Source organism: Eriocheir sinensis, unplaced genomic scaffold (assembly GCF_024679095.1).
Source record: "Eriocheir sinensis breed Jianghai 21 unplaced genomic scaffold, ASM2467909v1 Scaffold1, whole genome shotgun sequence".
Taxonomy (NCBI): Eukaryota; Metazoa; Arthropoda; class Malacostraca; order Decapoda; family Varunidae; genus Eriocheir; species Eriocheir sinensis.
The window spans coordinates 2,672,219-2,677,803 of NW_026110295.1; positions in this window are offsets into that span (position 1 = coordinate 2,672,219).

The following is a 5,585-nucleotide window of genomic DNA, read 5'->3' on the forward strand; positions in this document are numbered from 1 at the left end:
GAGAGATGGGAGGGGGGGAAGAGAGAGGCGAGGAAGGCTGGGGCTGGGGCGGGGGCGCCACCTCGGGCGTCACCGTCTCCTCCGGCACTGCCGGGAGTGGCGTGACGGGGGACAGGAGGGCGAGCGCAGCGCAGAGAGCCGTCTTCACGAGGTCCGCAGGCAGCCGAAAGGGGGGGAATTGGAGGTCGGGGAGGCCGTTCTTCTGAAGGGCCCCTGAGAGGACCTCCTGGAAGGTGCCAGGCTGCGTCGCGTTCAGGACGTGAGCGTGAAAGACACAGGCAAGGCTTCCTAGGTTGAAGGACGGAGAGGGAGGGGGGAAGGTGCCTGCGCGGTCTGGGATTGAGCCGCCTGGGCGTAAGAGGAGGGGGACGTCTCTTGAAGGCGCCGCCGCTGTTGCTCTTTTTCCCTGAGGGCAGCCCTGCGGATGGGACACCGCATGGCCCGAGCACTGTGCTCTCCGTCGCAGTTGGGGCACTTTTTTTGCTCGGCAGCACAGACTCTGAAGGAGTGCGGGCCCGAGCACTCCGAGCAAAGGGGGGCGGCGTCAGGTAAGGGGCAGTTGGGGGTGGTGTGCTGCTCGATCTTGTGGCAGCGGTTACAGGCCATGAGGGGTGTGTACACCTCCGCCCTGATTTGCTCCGGAGTCACGGAGGTCGGAGAGAAACTTTTTTTTTTTTTTTTTTTTTTTTAGAGAGAGGGGTGAAGGAAAGAAGAGGGGGGGAGAAGGAAAGGGGGAGAAGAGAGAGAAATACAGGAGGAGGTAGAAGGATGGTGGGCGTCCACCTGACAAGGACATATTTATTTACAGTTATATAATTTTACATTGATTTCTGTATGTTGAATTGAAACACACACATATATATATATATATATATATATATATATATATATATATATATATATATATATATATATATATATATATATATATATATATATATATATATATATATATATATATATATATATATATATATATATATATATATATATATAGTTATTTTATAATTACACAAAAATGAATGTGATAGTTGTAGATGTTGGTGTTATGTAATAGGTGTCGGTTTACATTTTGTGTGTGTGGCGTGGTGTGGGTGTTTTGTTGTTTGGTATCTAGCTAGTTAGGTGTCGTAAGGGAGAGATGTGGGGTCAGTGAAAGAGCGGGGTGGGGATGGTGTTGAGTGCAGTCAGGCTGCTGGGGAATAATTGGTGGTAGCGGCGAACGTTATGTGCATTGTCAGTGATAATAGTAGGTAGGGTAAGCGGAGTGACTCGAGGCGGAGCCATGTTTTGACAGCTCGGTCGTGAAGTCTTACGTTAAGGGGGAGGGTTTTTGTGGCAGTGTGTATTTCCTCTGTGTTCATCGTGAACGGGTAGTTTTGGTTCGTGGCGAACCGGAGTGCTTTGTTTTGGATTCGTTGCAGCTTCCCAAGCTGGGTGTTGCTTAGGGTGTGTGTTGGGATGGGTGGGTAATCAAGGATAGGAAGGATAAGGGTTTTAACAAGGTGGAGTTTGATTTTCGGAGGCATCAGTTTGAACCGGTACAGCTTCGTGAGTTGACTGTTTGCGCACTGCGCCCTGTGCTGGACATGCCTGTGATAGCCATTTGTAGATATGTGTAGTCCGAGGATCGATCCCCGTTGTTGTGTGTCATGTATATCTGTTGCGGTTATGAGTTGTTCGTTGTTTCGGGATCCAAGTCTCATAACTGAGAACTTTTGTGTGTTTGTTCGGATACGCCATTTGGACTCGTAGGCATTGAGGGAGTCGATTTCCCTAACTGTAGGCGCCTGAGCCATCCGGATGGACCCTCCGGGGTATCCGATTATTTGAGTGACGTCGTCGGCGTATGAGATGTTTATGCCGCGACGTGTGGGAGGGGAATCTCTTGTATACAGTGTGAAGAGCGTGGGGGATAGCACACTGCCCTGAGGGACACCGCAGCCTAGGGCAAAGCTGTCGCCTAAGAAGTTTCCAATTCTTATCCTAGCCGACCGGTCATCTAGAAAGTCGCATAATAGCTTATCTAGAATAACAGGAAGTCCGAGGTGTAAGATTTAGTACTTCATGCTTAGGTGACATACTTTATCGAAGGCCTTGGTGATGTCCCGTTGGACGATATGACACTGCCCCCCGTCCGATTTTTGCTGAGCGACAGTCTCGCTCACCAGAGCGAGGGCATGCGTGATTCCTCGTCCTTGTCTAAAACCAAACTGTAAATCGTTGTGAATGTCAGAGTCTTCAAAAAAGTTCCTGAGTCGGTGGTTGAGCACACGCTCGAAAATCTTCCCCGGCACCTCGAGGAGAGATATCGGGCGGTAGTTGGAGGGGTAGTGGGGGTTTTTACTCCCCTTGGGAATGAGTTTGAAAGTGGCCTTTTTAAACTTATCAGGAAAGTACCCCGCTGAGAGGGAAGCATTAAATATCTGTGTCAGGTAGTTAATGGCCTCAGGAGGGAGGTGGCGCATTATAGTTTTGTTGATGCCACTGTGGCCAGGGCATGTCTTTTTCATGCGTCTAATGATGGTAGAAACGTGGTCAGTCGTGATGTCCAGCGTTAGAAAATTATTGTCAGCGTTAAGTCGGTTAGGGTCGGCAGTATCGTGAGGGGTTAGTCTGTGGTGGTTGGTGGCTAACAAGTCGCGGATTTCAGTCTCAGTATCGTCGTTGTCCAATTCTTTGTCCTCGTCAGTGAAAACGTCTGTCCAGTGGGCCCTGTGGAGAGCCTCCTTGTCTGCGGAGTCATAAACCTTGTCGCGGGTGGGGGTGAAGAGGTAGAGGGCGTTGGTCGAGTCCGTCCCCATCAGTTGTTTGGTCTTGCGCCAGAAGGTGGCTGGATCGTGATAAAGGGACGCTGTCTCTGCTACAACCTCGCCCCAGTGGGCGCGGCTGTCGCTCAGCAAGTGCTGGTGGAGTGTGAGTTGAAGCTGTTTGTGTTGTTCGTAAAGTGGGTGGGTCCAGCCGTTGGTGTTGGCTTCGTGTTGGATGGCTCTGTACTGGGCGATGAGGGTGCGTATTGTGTGGCTGAAATGTGAATGGGTGAGTGTTTTGTGTCCAGTGGTTGGGATGTTGGTCTGCACCGCCGTCTCCACGGCGTTGTACCATGCTTGTGTATACATGTCAATGTAGTCGATGGAGGCTGCGGGGTTAATTGGAGCGTCCCCGAGCTTCTCTGACACGTCAGCCTTAAACTGGGCCCAGTCTGCTCGAGAGAAGAGGGGTCTGGGCCGTGTGGGGATCTGTATTGGGTTGGTGGAGAGGGTGAGGATGACGGGGATGTGGTCACTCATGGTCATGGGGCCTTGAGTGATGGCGATGTTATGATAGGTATGATTGTTTGTGAGGATGATGTCTGGAGTGGTAGCTGTGTTGTGGGCTATGTATGTGGGGAAGTGGGGTCCAATGTATTGAATTGTTCTGTGTGTGATGAGGTGTTGGATCTGTTGGCCTTTAGTGTTCCTGTGCGTGTAGCCGAGTGTTGGGTGGTTAGCGTTTAGGTCGGCAATCATATATACAGGGATCTGTCTCCGAAAGATTCTGGTGAAATCGGGTATGGGAAGGAAGTTCCTTGAAGGGGGCTGATAGAGGGTGGAGACGAGAATTTTGCCCGTGTGTGTGGTTAGTTCTACTGCAAGTGCGTCGGAAGTGAAATCATCAATGAGTTTGAAGTGAAGGCCGTGTTTGATGGCGATCGCGGTGCCATCATTATGAGCGTTTGCGTGGTTTTTCTGTGGACAGAGTATCCATGTAGTTTGAAACTGGCGCCGTCAGAGACGCCGTGGCCATTGATGAGTATGATGTGGGGGTCCAGATCCCTGTATATATTGGTTAAGCCGAATTTGTGCATTGTCCAGCTCAGGACGTTGTGCTGTACGATTTTCAGCTCGTGAGTTTATTGTTTCTGAGTTTATCTTTGTACACGCGGTTGTCTGGGCCAGATGGGCGTGTGGGGGAGCGATGAATTACATGCTCCGTGACGGTCGAGGAGGTGGATTTGAAAGAGGTACTCCGTTTGCCGGGCGTAAAGTTAGGGTGGTGAGGGGCAGGGGAGAGGAGGGGGGAGGTGGGGGGGGAGGTGGAGGGGGAAGAGGTGGAGGAGGATTGTGGTAGGGATGTTGTGGTGCTTGCTGGGGAGGCTGGTGCAGAGGAGTGGGAGGCCGCCTGGCTAGTGGGTGGAGAATCTTCTGCAGGGGGTATCAGCACCGCGATCTCCTGCAGGTCATGGGCAGGAGGTGGCTCAGCAGTGGTAGGAGCTTGGGCAGGTGTTGGTTGAGTGCATGGAGGTATTATGGGAGGAGCCGCCATGACGTCACGAACGTGAAGCCAACGCGCTATTGGTCCGCTGTCTCCCCACCCCCCTTAGACTCAAAACATATATCAGCTGATCCAGTAGACGCATTGAAAGTGCATACAATCCCTGCCTTTTCTGAGTGTAGGTAGGAACAACCCCTCACATAACTATTGCTTAATGACACTTTCATAAGTAGGTCTGGGTGCGAGAGGGATTTAGGGGTCTGAGTGAGCTCCTGATCTCCGTCCAAGGGCACAATGCATTCATGCTAGAAATCGAGCAAATAGGGTACTGGGATTTATTTGAAGGAGCCAATAGAAGGAGCAATAGAAGCGCCGAAGTCTTCCTCAAACTATATTTAGTATTAGTTAGACCTCATCTTGACTATGTGGTTTAGTTCTGGTCACCTGGATATCAAATTGTTAGAATCGGTGCAGAGGAGGATAACGAAGATGATTCAGGGGTTGAGAAACTTGCCATACGAGGAAAGACTCAAACAGTTAAACTTGCATTCTCTAGAAAGGCGAAGGGTGCGTGGAGACATGATCGAGGTTTATAAATGGATGAAGGGCTTTAATAAGTGGGATAATTATAAGGTTTTGTTGGTAAGAGAACCGGGTAGGACACGAAGTAATGGGTTTAAACTGGATAAATTCAGATTCAACAGGGACATAGGCAAAAATTAGTTTACTAACAGAGTGGTTGGTGGATGAGTGGAACAGGTTTGCAGTCACGTGCTGATTGCCAATACAGTTGTCACATTAATAAATAGATTAGATAAATTCATGGACAGCGATATTAGGTGGGGTTAGATACACGGGAGCTTAGATTCAAAGAAGCTGCCTTGTACAGGCCTACCGACCTCTTGCAGACTCCTACGTTCTTATGTTCATATGTTCATATGGCTGCACGAAAAGGAACGTAGTGGTTCTACATCATTTCACAGGTGAGTTGAGAACTGTATAATCAGATAGGGCTACATATGATAGAAATCTGCAGTTCTGTTGTACACTGACATTGAGATTACCAGGTGGCTGCCAGGGTACCTGTCCTCGACCCGGGCTGAGCTGTATGCCATACTTGAGGCTCGCCACACTGTAGCAGCTTTCCGCAAAGATGTATACTTGTTTGTTGATAGCCAGGCTGCATTACATGAACCTGTGTCCTCCTCCCCTACAGACTGTGATCTTGTGACTAAGTGCCTGACTGCCCTCCGTGCCCTTGAGGCCGCAGGTGCCACGGTCCACTTCACCTGGGTGCCCTTCCATCCAGCACAATGAAAAGGCAGACTGCC